Raw genomic sequence first — 15,409 nt, forward strand, 5'->3', positions numbered from 1 at the left:
CACTAATCACAATTTCTATGGCAAAATGAACCCCCTCATTGTGTTCCTTTTTAAATTAAATGTTTTAAGTGTTACCAGTTTATTCCAATCAAGATGGCTTCAGGTGTGCCATACTTTTGTCATAAGTAAGACAGTAAGCGCTCTAGTTGTTCTTAAGAACACTCTGGGACATTCTGTCATTGGGCTATACTTGGGCTACATCTGGGTGATATTTGGGCTACATTTGGGCTCTTTTGTCTCTGGTGGCCATCTTGGGAGATTTATTTGTAATCAAGTTTCCTAATTTCCTCATTTACTGCAGTCTCCTCAGTAGGAAATACTTTCAGTTTTTTACTTTGGTTCCATCAAGAAGGCATTCAGATGTGTCACACATTTGCCATAAATTCAAAATGTTAGCACTCTAGTTGCTCATTAGATCACTGTAGTAAAGCTATTGCTCACCAGAGAAGTATGTTGCTGGTATTAAAAGTGCATGTTTCAGTCTACATGTCAGAATTTTTTTATGAAATAGAAGAGGATTTGAGAAGTCAAAATGTGCCCTAATCTTTCTTTCGGCAGCACTAATCATACTTTCCATGGAAAAATGTACCCCCTCATCTTGTTCCTTTTTAAATTAAATGTTTTAAGAGTTACCACTTTATTCCAATCAAGATGGCTTCAGGTGTGCAATACGTTTGTCATAAGTAGGACTGTTAGCGCTCTAGTTGTTCTTTAGAACACTCTGGGAAGCTGCAGTAGAACACAAAGGAATCAACTGACAGTCTCTGCCCTTGTTGGATGTACATGTTTTACTGAGAATGTCAGACTTCATTCTCACATGACTGAGAAAGATAATGTGAATTTACAGAAAATATGCTCTCAGTTTAGCTTATAGATCACCTTCCAAACCTCTGTGGGAAAAGCATGAGAAAATAGATTTCTCTCAAACATGATTCATGATATCACAGCAGAAGGCTTTTTCATATGGTAACATCACCTTAGAACACACCACAATTCCTAAAATTAGTATGGTACCATCAACAAATGATTTATAATGTAACTAAAGTCTTAAAACCTTCTATTAACTGCAATGCTTTTTAATGAGGTGCTATCATGTATATTGGTCCCAAAATGGCTGCCAACACTTCATGGATGAAGTACTGACAGCCAATCAGATCTCACGATGGGATGTGCGGTTAGGCTCCGCCCAGATATATCTATCTTTTTAACTCTAATTTTCTCAGGAACTACTGAACGGATTTACACCATTTAAGCAAAAGGCACGTGTTTGAACTGAGGACTACCTCTTTGCCAAATTTGGTGTAATTCCGTTCAGCAGTTCGGGCTGTAGCTGCGTCAATAGGTCCTATGGGAAAATGCATGGGGAAAACACGTTTTGGGACCCCCCTTTTTTCGTGGCCCCTGCTTGACAAATCACCGTGAAATTTTCAGGATAGGAGCGGACCAGAGCTGGCCAAAAGTTTGGAAAATTTCACAAAGATTCGTCAATCGGCGCCAACGTTATTCCAAATAGAATGTTGCGGATTTCCTATGGAAAATAGGTCCTAACTATAACTACCTACTGGCGACTGCCAGTAGGTAATATATATTTATATATATATTTATATATATATATGTAGTGTAAACACAGTATATTTTCTGCTTGTCCATTTAGCTGCCAGTGGGTCAAAATTATGTTTCTTAACATTATTCAAGTACCAATGAAAAAATGAATACATTCACATCCATGTGCCTTAACAGAAAGCCCCAATAAATCCTTTTGTTAAATTGATATCTATAGTAGGGGTGTGTTGCATAAAATCCCTCAACTGCAGGTATCCAAAAAAACCATAACTGGTGTTTGAAATGGCCCTTTTTGCAGGGTACCCCCAAACTTTTTGCTACTTCCTCCTATTTATCCTGATCTATTTTTGTTGGCTTTAGGACTCAGGGCCCTTTACCACTGCTGATCAGTGCTAAAGTGTCAATGCTCTCTGTGTAAATTGTAATTATAATTGGTTATGCATAATTAGCATATTAATTTTGCTGGAAAGTCCCTAGTAAAGTGCACTGAGTGTGCCACTGCCAGTAAATCAAATGCTACTAGTGGGCTTGCAGCACTGATTTTGCCGCCCACAAGAGTTGCCGTGTAAATGTGTCACAGACCAGCCACTGCAGTGTCTGTGCATGCCGATTTAAAACCACCATGTTGACCTGGGAAGTGTCCCACTTGCCGGGCCCCAACCTTCCTTTTTCTTATATGTGCGGCACCTCTCAGGTAGGCCAAAGGTACCCCATGGGCAGGGTGCAGTGTATGTGAAAGGTAGAACATATAATAATGTGTGTTAAATGTCCTGATAATGAAATACTGCCTTTTTCTTTTTTCACTATTGAAAGGCTATCTGTCCCATAGGCTAACATAGGAGCTACTTTGTAGAACTTGCCATTGGGATAAGATAGAGAAGTGGAGTTTAGGCTTTCTGAAATCAGAATTTATTAACACATCTTTTTAGGGAGATGGTTTTTAAATTGTCTGTTTGAAAATGCCACTTTTAGAAAGTGGTCATTTTCTCATTTAACCATTCTGTGTGCCTCCGCTGGTTTGTGTATTGACTGTCTGGTTTTGTAGTGTCAGGGGCTGGGGGTGTGCATTACCTGTAGACAGCCACAAGTGGGGTTTAGGTGTGTCCTGCCTTACTTTGGAACTTTACTGTGAACCTGTTTGAAGAAGAATCTCCAAGGCCTCCTATTCTGAAGTCTCAGGAACACTAGGGGCCCGATTCACAGAACTAACTTAAGACAAAATCCTAAACTTACTACCATTTTGGTATTCACAGAAGGCACTTACTCATTTTGGTATTCACAGAAGGCACTTACTCATTTCGGTATTCACAGAAGTTAGTAGTCCTAAGTTTAGGACTCCTAAATGCCTTCTGTGAATACCGAAAGTCTTAAAATTAGGATTTTTCGCAGTTTAGTAGTAGTATAGTTAGGACTCCTAACTTTAGGACTCCTAAAGGCCTTCTGTGAATACCGAAAGTCTTAAAATTAGGATTTTTCTCAATTTAGTAGTCCTAAATTTAGACTTAGGACTACTAAATTGAGAAAAATCCTAATTTTAAGAATTTCGGTATTCACAGAAGGCATTTAGGAGTCCTAAAGTTAGGAGTCCTAACTATACTACTACTAAACTGCGAAAAATCCTAATTTTAAGACTTTCGGTAGTCACAGAAGGCATTTAGGAGTCCTAAAGTTAGGAGTCCTAAACTTAGGACTACTAAATTGAGAAAAATCCTAATTTTAAGAATTTCGGTATTCACAGAAGGCATTTAGGAGTCCTAAAGTTAGGAGTCCTAACTATACTACTACTAAACTGCGAAAAATCCTAATTTTAAGACTTTCGGTAGTCACAGAAGGCATTTAGGAGTCCTAAAGTTAGGAGTCCTAAACTTAGGACTACTAAATTGAGAAAAATCCTAATTTTAAGAATTTCGGTATTCACAGAAGGCATTTAGGAGTCCTAAAGTTAGGAGTCCTAACTATACTACTACTAAACTGCGAAAAATCCTAATTTTAAGACTTTCGGTATTCACAGAAGGCATTTAGGAGTCCTAAACTTAGGACTACTAACTTCTGTGAATACCGAAATGAGTAAGTGCCTTCTGTGAATACCAAAATGAGTAAGTGCCTTCTGTGAATACCAAAATGGTAGTAAGTTTAGGATTTTGTCTTAAGTTAGTTCTGTGAATCGGGCCCAAAGACTTCACTACCAACTCCACTGTTGGGAGTTTTGACCTGCCAGGAGGTGCCTATTCAAGTTTTGGGCCTCTGGAGGTTGTTCCTTCTGTTGGGAGTCAGAAGAAACTTAAAGAAAGCAAGAAAAATAACTCCAATGCCATCAGCCATGCAGCCAGTGATGCCGGGATCTGCACCAACGCCAGGGGCACCACTCCTAAAGTACATGGCACACTGCCCCCCTGCACTGCAGCTCTAATGTCCTTCGACACCTGCTGATGCCTGCAGTTATTGGGCTTCCCAGTGCCAGTGCTCGCATGTCCGCCGTCACTGCCAGCGCCAGCATCCTGATATTAATGAGCCGATAACCGACGAGGGTGACTTCAAGAACTCTTTGACTTCACATCGCCTCACAGGAACCCACGCCTCACCGCCGACAACGACTTCCCCTGTCCTGGCCTAGACATATTGCCTCCTTGTGGACAAAACACCTCGTCTCCCCTGTGGCAACTAGGGAACCGGCTCTAACCTTGGGACCAATGCCTCACCTCCACGACACCGTGCATCATTCACACCTCGCGGTCAGTGCCATACTTTTGATTTATGCCTTTCACAACATCGTAATAGCCCCAGGTGGAGCAATTTGTTTCTACAAGTGCTATTTCTGCAAGTAAATGTTTTTCTAAGTGCTATTTTGATATATGTCTGTTGGTTTTTTGTCATTTTGTTCTTGTTTGGTTTAGATAAAGATACCTTATTTTTCTAAACCGGTGTGGTGTCCATTTGTGGTGTTTTCACTGTGTAACTGTGTTTTATGAGTACAAATACTTCACACATTCTCTTTGCGATAAGCCTGTCTACTCATGCCAAGCTACTAAGGGGGTGAGCAGGGGTAATCTAATGTGTGTATCGCCCTTACCCTGTCTAGAAACAAGGGTCCCTACTTGGACAAAGGTGCATACCTCTGCCAACTAGAGACCCCCCCTTTTTAACAGCTGAGAATTCCATATCTTTTTTCCATTTGAACAAACAAGATTAAAGAGCCATCCTTGGTTACCTGACCTAAAGTACTAAGACCTAGTTCTTGCCAACAACTTATATAACTCTCATGAACAAATGGTGCCATGTTCGGAATATATGAAGTGAGAGGCCACCTGCACGCAGAGGCAGTTGCAAGGAATGAATGAATGGCTAGTCAGGATTTCTTATACTGCCAAATGAATTTCTGCCAGCTAGCCTCAACTTTCTTTCAACAAGCTTTAGGAAGACTTAAGGAAATTGATGTAAACAAATAAAGATAACAAGGCAAAATAATATTTTGATTACATTACTATAACTATCAATTAGTCCCATGCTGAATCTATCCCATTCTGAAAAATCACTATAGATTTACCAAATAGAGCACGGGTACTCATAGTACGGCTCGTGGTCCGCCAGCGTCCTGACAAGCCATCCTTGGTCACCCGCGGACATTGCAGACATCGTACCTGTGTTTTTCTTTTTTTTTAAAGAGTGTCAGCAAACACTGTTGGTTGCAGCAGCGTAGACTCGAGAGACTCTGCTCTATGGGGGCCGGGCGATTCCAGTGATAGTCAGAGTGGAGATGCAGGGGCGCTAAGAGGTGAAATACAACAAAGCCTCATTAACAAGTAAATGGTCTTTTAAAGACCTGTGAAGTACTCTGGTGCGGTTGTGTGTGTGCCCCGGAAGCTGCCACACACGCAGGGTGAGGTGACAGAGGGTGACAGAGGACAGCAGGGTGTGAGAGTAGGGTGCCAAAGGGGAGCTTTGATCTGACAGCTCGGGGGTGAGAGTCAGTATTAAAGCCAGTGACAGATGTGACCCCAGGCCCAGTGGTGGGACACAAACCCCGCAAAGCAGCAAATTCAGAGACAAAACGAGCTGGCTTTTACAATACACAGGGAGAGAGGGGAGTGGGGGGCTGTCTCTGGGCTGGTGACGGGGACGTGTAGACACAGTACGAGTGCACTGCCCTAGACACAGTACGAGGCACAGAGACAGAGACAGATAGAGACAGAAACAGACAGAGACAGATAGAGATAGAGACAGAGATAGACGGAGACAGGGACAGACTGACAGATAGAGACAGAGACCGATAGAGACATATAGAGACAGAGACAGATAGAGGCAGAGACTGATAGAGGCAGAGACAGATAGAGACAGGGGCAGACAGAGCTAGATAGATGCAGGGACAGAAGGTCAGAGGCAGAGACAGATAGAGGCAGAAACAGATAGAGGTAGAGACAGACAGAGACAGACAGTGATGGAGAGAGAGAGAGACAGAGAGCGAGAGAGACAGAGACAGAGATAGAGGCAGGGACAGATAGAGGCAGATACAGATAGAGGCAGAGACAGACAGAGACAGATAGAGGCAGAGACAGACAGAGATAGATACAGGGACAGACAGAGATAAAGACAGAGACAGACAGACAGGGACAGACAGAGACAGATAGAGGCAGAGACAGGGACAGGGGCAGACAGATAGAGGCAGAGACAGACAGAGACAGAGAGATGGAGAGGGAGATGGAGAGGGAGTCAGAGGAAGGGAGACAGAGGGGTGACAGATGGAAGGAGAGAAAGGGAGACAGAGAGAGAGGGAGACAGAGTGAGGGAAACAGAGAGAGAGAGACAGAGTGAGACCGGAATTTCCCAACGTTTGCCTGTCCCGTGCTGAAATTATGTCAATTGGTGCACACATGAGTAAGTGCAGCCAAGAATGGATGGTTTTGGACAACATTTCCAGAACCTGTCAGGTTTGCAACTACTGTTTCAATTATACCCTGGGTTCTATTTCTCCCTCCACTCACGACCCTATTTCTCCACAGAACTCCCGGTGTATTCAGGCTGCCCTAATTAATACACTGTCCATGGCAAAACATGCTCCTGATAACTTTGAGCTGCTGGCGGATAGTCAATTAGATTTGCTATTTATATATGAGACATGGCTCAATGAGTTTTCGGCTCCAGTTATCACCATGGCCATCCCTGCGGGGTATAAAATAGCCAGGGTTGACCGTAAAAAAGGCAGAGGAGGAGGGGTTGCGGTAGTATTTAGGGAAAACTGGATTTTTACGCAGGCAGTGTCACATGACATTACGAAGGGGGAAGCTTTGGACTTCTCCCTCACCATCTCCCTGCACTTTTTATTGGGAGCCACGTTGATATATCGCCCTCCCGGTCCGTTTAGCTCCTTCTTAAAAGCCTTAGATGAAGCCATTGTGCCTAGAGCCCTGCACTATTCTAATTATCTACTTCTAGGGGACCTCAACATTGATCTGGATTGTGTGGAGGCATCTGATACAGGAGAACTGAATGATTCTTTAGATCTCGCCCACCTCACTCAATGGATTAATTCTCCAACACACAGCGGGGGGCATACACTTGATATAGTCTGCTCCAACTTTCCCATAGCTGTAGAGGAACCTCTCCCTGCTCTTTGGTCCGATCATCTTCTAATCCAATTCTCGTGGACCATCAAGCCCTCTTATCCGCCTACGAGGTCATCCGTGGACAGGCCTCCCCACGCATGGAGCCTGCTGCTCTTTGCAGAGTTCTGACAGATACACGCCCTGTTGCTTCTGGGGTCCTGTTGGAAGCTGTTGGGAGTTTCAATAACTGGATGTCAAGAGCAGTGGAAATTTTTTCCACACCTCTGTTCCATAAGAGAGCAAGAAATACCCCATCCAAACCCTGGTTTTCCAACGAACTTAAAGAACTAAAAAAATCATGCAAAAAGCTCGAACGTAGCTGGAGACAAGCTTATTGCCCGTTGGCCAACATAGCACTTAGGAAATGTCAGTACAGCTACTATGCTGCCGTCAAGAAGGCTAAAGGCCATTTTTATGCGGAGCGCATTGCCCTATCTAAAAAACACTCCAAGGAAATCTTCGCAATTGTCCAGAGTTTCCTGAAGCCATGCGCAGAACGTATGGTCGCTCCCGCCTCTAATTCCTGGTGCGAGCAGTTATCTGGCTTTTTTATAGATAAAATCCAAACAATCCAGGATTGCTTTGGGTCTGCTCTCCAGGTGCAGGCGGAACACCCACTTCGGGAAGTCTCAGATTTAGATCCTGCTCGTTCTCTTCTGACATTGTTTACAACTATTCCGCTGCCAGACACTTTGGCCATTCTTAAATCTCTTAAATCAGGTTCCCCAGCCGATCCCTGCCTAGCCAGGCAGTTGGCAGCAGTGGTGTAGGTAGTTAATCCTGAAGTAAACAATATCATTAACCTGTCGCTTCAAACCGCCACGGTTCCAACAGAGTGGAAACAGGCAAAACTCCTTCCCCTGCTAAAAAAAACCCTCATTAAACCCCGCCACTTTGGCAAGCTACCGACCGATCTCACTTCTCCCAGCTGCGGCAAAGGTGTGTGAGAAGGCAGCCTATAAACAGCTCTATGAGTTTGTTGCGACTTCTGGCGCCCTCCACCCAGCCCAGTCAGGCTTCATGGCCTCATATAGTACTGAGATGGCCCTGGTTGAGAGGGCGAAGGCTATTAGAGAGTGCCTTGATTCCGGCAGCAGAGTGGCCCTGGTTTTATTGGACCTCTCTGCCGCGTTCGACACAGTACCACATCGCCAACTCCTAGCCCGCTTGTCCAATATCGGAATCTCTGGCTTGGTGTGGGATTGGATTGAATCCTTCTTGGCAAATAGAACACAGCAAGTGTGGCTGCCACCATTCTCTTCCACACTGAGAAGCCTGACCACGGGCATTCCTCAGGGCTCAACCCTGAGCCCTCTTTTTTATAACGTTTATGTGACGCCGCTAATCTATATGGTGGAAGAGCTGGGTGCTAAAATCATAGCGTATGCTGATGATGCCCAGCTTCTCTTTACGTGGAAGAAAAATTATTTATCCCCTGATTTAGCAAAAAACTGTCTGGCTGAAGTTTTTAAATGGTTGGCGCTGGCCCAACTCCAATGCAATGAGGATAAGTCTGAGGTACTCCTCTATGGGTCTTTACCACTGCATTTTTTGGGATGACCTCTGGCCCGAGGGTTACCCTATGCCTAAGTCAATGGGAAGCCCAGTAAAAAATGTTGGGGTCTGGTTCAGTGAGGACCTCAGATTCCTACCGTAGATTAAGAAATTGGCCAGAGTGTGCTTCGGCACATTGAATCTCCTTAAGAAATTACTGCCACTACTGCCTAAAGCTGCAAAGAAATAGTGACCCAAGCTCTCATTCTCTCGCAGTTAGACTACGCCAATGCCCTTTACATTGGTCTACCTGGTTACCAGCTAAAAAAGCTAAGGACCGTCCAGAATGCGGCCGCTAGAACGCTACTGGGTATTCCTGGTAGGTCTAGCACTAAGCAATTTCTCTGGGATTTGCATTGGCTCCCGGTGGCCCTACGTTTTTTGTTTAAGGCTCTCACCATTGCTCACGGGGCCCTCTACAAATCAGGGCCCATGTATCTCAGGAGATGCTTTGATTTCTATGTGCCACCCAGACATCTTCTCTCGACAGGGCAATGCCTTGTTCCTAGTTTCCCTCCCTGCTCCCTGCTCCCTCTCTGTCATGGCGGCCAAGGCCTGGAATACCCTGTCCTTCGAGCTTGGAACATCCACGACCTTAGGCTGTTTAAAAAGCAGTTAAAATCCTTGCTTTTTAACTAATCATCCAGCCACTGTCTACGCCACCCTGTCTCCTTAGAACTGGCTTTCGCTCCGGGACACTTCAGAGTATCTGTGCGCGTTATAAATGGTGGATAACATAACATGTGTAATCAAAGAGAGGACTAGCCTATTTGTGAATAATACAGGACTCAGGACTGTATGAGAAAGGGGGTAAAACTATTTGTTTTCTTTATGAAGCCCTCACCCACCAACCTAGTTGGTGGCATGCTTCATCATCGGGCCCACCCAGTGACACCAAATGTGTCCCGGGTGTGCTTCTACGCCTGTATTACAGCGGAGCTGGTGTGTTGCTGAGTGTGCAGTGTGAGTGACGTGAAAGTGATATTTTAAAAGCTATACAGTGGTCCCAGTTCCCAAGGGGGTAATTTTAATGTCTGGGCCTCTGTTAGCGTTAAAAACAAGGCAAGTGGATGTTGGTGGAGTGGTTATTAGGAACTCCTACATCCAAGGTGTGGTCTACATGTTTCAGCCAGGCCTTTTCTGTAAAACTGTGTTTCCTCAGGACCGTTGACTATGTGAAAGTGCGATCTATACTTTAAGTGAGTATGTGATCAGAAAATGTGGAGCACACACTAAGGTGCTATACATGTGGGAGGGGTATTCCCTCTACAAGCATTACTGGACATACAACATGTATGACGAACAAACATACAGGGGAGAGTCTTTAGCATGGTAGCATGAATCACAAAAATACATAATTGCCGGTAGTATTGTGCACTATAAACAATAAAAATGCGGCAAAATGTGTAACCGTACTGGTGGTGCGGTTATGGTGAAATACCGAAATATACGCTGGAACATGTGGTGGGCTAAATGTCGTAAGCACACACACAAGTTGAAGGTGGATACACTAAAGGGGTATCCTCACGCTAGCGTTTTGCTGAAAATGCCCCTATGGAGAAATCCGGCAGAGGTTTTGACCCTGAAATGAGAAGGGGAGGGGTTCGTAGGCCGTTAGCGACCTGCAAGGGAAGAAAGGCTTACCTTCACTTTCATTAAGACTGTTTACCAAAAATCTGTATTTTGACAATAATAGTTTTTAAATGTCAATAGAGCAATTTATAAATGTCTAATACGTTTTGAGTGGTTGAGTGGAGTGCATTATGGGCAGGGTGGTTCACTCAATCTAAATATGAGCTTGTCACTGACTTCAGGAAAATGTTAACTACTGGGCCAATCAGGGTGTAATGACGAAGGATAAATATAGGATGGAAGTAGGGGGCGAATCAACATATTTCTGAACGAAGATGACAAAGGTTTAGTTTGCGAGCGCAAAGCAGGTATGTGAAACTGCTATTTCATTTGTTTCATGCTCGAGGGGCAACGTGGACTGTGTGTGTAGATAGAAGCTAGGATAAATGGCAGTGTAAAAGGAGGAAAAGAATGGGTAAGAGAGTATGAGAAAGAGAGTGTTATCACAGTCTCGGAAGTTGATAGTATGTGAGTTCGAAGAAATTTAGAGGAAGTTAGGATTTAATCAATATTAAGTGTGAGTGCGAGATGCTGTGTGAATGGGAATGGGGAGTGAACAAAGGGGTTGCTGAGGTTGTGAATTTTAATGTGTAGTCTGGAGGTGAGATAGGAAAGGAGCATATGGTAGAGAGAGTTTAATGTAGGTTATGGGAGACGGTAGATTCCAGCTTTAGAAACAACGGTAAAAACATGGGGTAGTTGGTTGTTTGGTAGAATAAAGGCCCAAAGGGTGTTATAAAGTCAACTGATCAGTAGGTAGATTGGTTTACCATGAAAGTGGAGGGACAATTAAGACAGTGGTTACGAAGGATGTCTGTAGGAAATACATAAGACATTTATGTGAAAATGCATACTGATTTATGCTAATGATGTAAAACATGCAGAGATGGATAATATGGTAATGGTAATGTATTTTATTATTTACTTCCAGTGCCCCTGACGAAGGGCGCTTGACAGCCCGAAATGCATTGGGTCTCCTTTTTAAATAAACGCTGCTTTGAACGAACTCCTGCATTGGTCATGCTTTAGCAAGAGGTCCGGTCGGGCACAGCTTCAGCATTAGAAACTTGGTGAATGGCAGAATAACCCACGTGTGGATTGAAACTTATAGCGGATGAATAATAGAGGAATGAAAACTGGAAAATATGGTTAAAATTTAAGAAATTCGAAGTTTAACATGAACTAATTTTTCTAGCCTTTGAGGCAAAACTTTGCTGTGCGATCGGTTTGGGGCAAGATGTTGTCCCACCCAGTGTTGTGTTACTTATGGTGCTGTTTGGGCATGGCACCCAATCGATACGCACGCATTCCAGAACAAATATTGGAGAAACATGGATTATACGTTTAAACAAAGGTGTGTATCCCACCACTTCAACTGTACATACAAACCTGCATTATAGCCAGATGCTGCCAACATTGTGTAACCAAGGTTTTTAAGTTTATAAGATTCCTGTGAAGGTAGATGTGTCTCCTGAAGCTAGGGAATGTGTGGTTGGAGTGTGCAGTCCCTCTTTATTGTAATGTTATTTGGACATTTCAACCCATTAAAATTTCAGGTAAGTCCAAGTAAATCCTGGTTCCCCTCTCACACAGAATTAGACAAAATCCTACTGACCGAATGGATTGTACAGTGTACATTTGAGACATAGAAACTGCTTGAAATCGTTGAGACTTTCCCATTTTACACATTTTCTGCCTCTGCAGCATCCCAGTGACACACAACCCTGACAACCCAAACCACCCCAAACAGCCCCCCTGTGCAAACTGATTTAACTCACCCACAGATTCCTCTCATTACCCCACCCCTCCTCCCATCCAGATTTGACCCCATCACCTTACCCATCCCATCTAAACTAATTCCTGTCCTGATTCCCTAAATATGATTCTGTCCTCATAACCTTGCTCATGGTCAGATCTGACAGACACTAACCATCACTGCCACTGAGGCAGCAGAAAGTACCTAACTATAAGCAAATTATAACATTCTAGCATTCCTATTGAAGGACAAGAAGGGATAAAAAAGGAGGAGCAAAAGACAATACACGAATTTAAGCAAACACCCACACGTCTAGATCAAGGGCAGGAACACAGTGACTGAATTAGTCACTACTGTCATTGCTGTTTAGGACCATACAACAGGGTACAAAGTACAACTGTCTAACCACTATGTTGTTTCATCATGGCCACATTGGGTCAAAAGATCTTGTGCCATGCCTGGCTTCTGACAGAATATGTTCTGCCTTTAAAGACATATCCTTATATTTGGATACTTAAGCAACAAGACTGATACCCCAAATTTCAGAAATGATGGAATCATCTCATACAGATGCCAACGGCAATCCACCGTCTCATGGCAAAAGTCAGATCTGACAAAAAACTCTCCTCCACACGATTTGATAAGACTTCATGGGTGTGCAAGATGGTAAATCAGTTACCTAAAAACATAGTTGCATACATAAATCAGAATGGTGCAGGAATGTTGTGAATCACTTTCTTTAGTCGGATTGCGAAAAAGGAAATCAATGGGCTCTCCATATTTGGCAATCCACATCCCAGTCACTCAGCTGGGGAACCACTGTTTGAATAAGTGAACAATATATGCTCTTGCATTATCCCCCTCATATCCCTCTAGAATGCCCAGTACCCAAATATTATTATGTCACAAACAGTTCACCACATCTTTCATTAGTAGGCAATATTCTTAACTGTAACTTCAAGTTGATCAACTAGAAGTTAGTCTCACTCAGCCTATTGTAGAAAATGTCCATATTTGTAGACATTTAGAGTAAAATGAAGTGAGTTTTATGATGCAATGTATTCCTTGCTAGGGGTCCTTTTAGTATTCTTCTTTATGCAATGGAAGCAAGTCATAAGTGGATGATAGTAAAGGAGTAGTCATGTTTCCGATGTTTATGTATCTTCCCACTTTACTATGATTATGAGAGGCCATATTTTAGCTAGGAGATGTGGAGTGAGCTGGGGAATTGCTAGATTCCACACTGCCCTGAGAAAAGGAGAGCTGCACAGCAGGACGTAGAATGTTCGTAGAGGTCAGTTTGATGCCCTCTGGATCCCAGAGCAGCTCATCTTCGTCTTTGGACCCTCCTGTACTTGAGCTGCCAGTTGCTTTCTCATTACCCTGATTGATGAGCGCGGACTTCCCCTTTGCCTTGCCCTTTGTCTCTCACTCTGTATTGCCATCCAGGCAACTAGACGGGTCTTTGACCTCTCCAAACATGCATCAACCTCAGTGCAAAACTTATCAGACATTCACCTTGATACTCTGACTCTGAATTACATGTATGGCTTCTGGCCACAGATGAGAGAGAAAGAAAAGAAAGACTCCAAAGTCTTCCGTGTCTTATGAACATAAACCCCTGCAATACTGTTTTCTGAGGATAGATGGTCAATCTATATATGGGCAGTAGTAGCTGTGAGTAGATTGTCCTCCACGTGAGTTAAAAAGTCTGCATTGCTAGAGCTGTAAGCATTACTGTTAGAGCAGGTTGCTACATCTGCAGTGACCTCTGCCAGTTTGAGAGCAGGGGGATAGGGTCTGTAATGTTTATTATACAAGGCTCAATATTTTGCATTGAAACCCTCCCACTCCCCTTATCAGACTCAATTGTCTTACCACTCAATCACAGATTTTTGAGAGGGGTATAGGAGGATTAGTACGCTCCTGGTAATTGAACAGCAGCACAAACAGTGAGGTACCTACCATCTGTACCTGAACCGGGCTGGAGTCAGCTCCTGCTAAGGCCTCCGATGACATTGGACATTCCACTGTAATAGACTTTATTGCTGTTGTTGCTATACCAGCAGAGACTGAAGATACATTTGTGCTTCCTGGAAACTGACCTGGCTGTTCATGCTCTTTGGGCTCCTTGAGTTCCCTACTCACTTATGTGCTTGGGGGTTCTACTTTAATCCGCTGTCCCCCCTAAACTCCAACCCTTAAAAAGCATCTGCAGTGGACCTGCTTCTACCCCAAGCCTGGGTACCAAGTGCTCTATATGGCCACACCACAGTTCCACCAGCTGAGTGACCTCTCTAATGTTCCAACATCATGAGAGGCTGGTAAACCAGCAAACAGTGAGTACCTGCGACATGGAGAGATCAGATGCCAGGAGTGAGGTCAGCAGAAACCATACTAATATCCCGAAATACCATGGTAAGTAGCACATTAAACCTTTTCAGCAGTCAAACTGTTATGCTCCTACTTAGTTCCAGATTTTCCTTTATCAGCAAGCCACTGCCTGTAGATCTTGGTGCGAGCTGAGTCAGCCTCTCGCTGCTGTGATCCCAACCCCTATTTCTTAAGTATAGTTCCTTTGTCAGTGTTCTGATTTTTAGACAAGTTTGTCATACCATGTGTGTTTTAACTGAAGTGCAGTCCTAACTTTTGGAATCCATTCATACTTTGAAAGGCCTCAACGTCAGAATTGTGTAAGAAATTACACAGGTAGTTGATAAATATAGGTAGGTAAGATGTCTGCACTCTGCACCGTAGAGTCAAATGATTTTTTTCACTGGTTTGGAGTATTTCTGCAGATGCCTTTGCTCTTTAGAGAGGTCTGAACTCAGTGGAAACCTTTCTGATGTCAGAATTAGGGGTGGGCGGAATTTGCGGAATTAACTTCCGCAAATTATCGCGAGAATGTAGAAAATCTCCGCAAACACGCCGGAAATATCGCGAAGACGCGGAAGTTTTTTTGCCGCCTGTTCGCGGTATTTTTTGCGTGTTCGCGGGTCGCTAACTTACCCATGCGGTTGCTCACGGGCGCGGCCATCTTGTTTTCACTTGTCCCGCCCTCTAGCGTTGTTTACTTCCTGTTCCGGGTCGCGCAATGCATGTTCGCGGTCGATATTTCCTGTTCGCGATCGCTTTTACTTGATCGCGTTGCTTTTTGCTTGCTCAGGGAGAAAATATCGCGCGAACTTGCGCACGTGGTCGCAATGGGCGCGGCCATCTTGTTTTCCACTCTATTGCATGGTTCTGGGGCCTGATTTTCAATCCTCCCTAAATCTTTTCAATCCTTTGTTTATAGCCACTTTTT

This window comes from Triturus cristatus, chromosome 8, assembly GCF_964204655.1.
Source record: "Triturus cristatus chromosome 8, aTriCri1.1, whole genome shotgun sequence".
In the NCBI taxonomy this organism is placed as follows: Eukaryota; Metazoa; Chordata; class Amphibia; order Caudata; family Salamandridae; genus Triturus; species Triturus cristatus.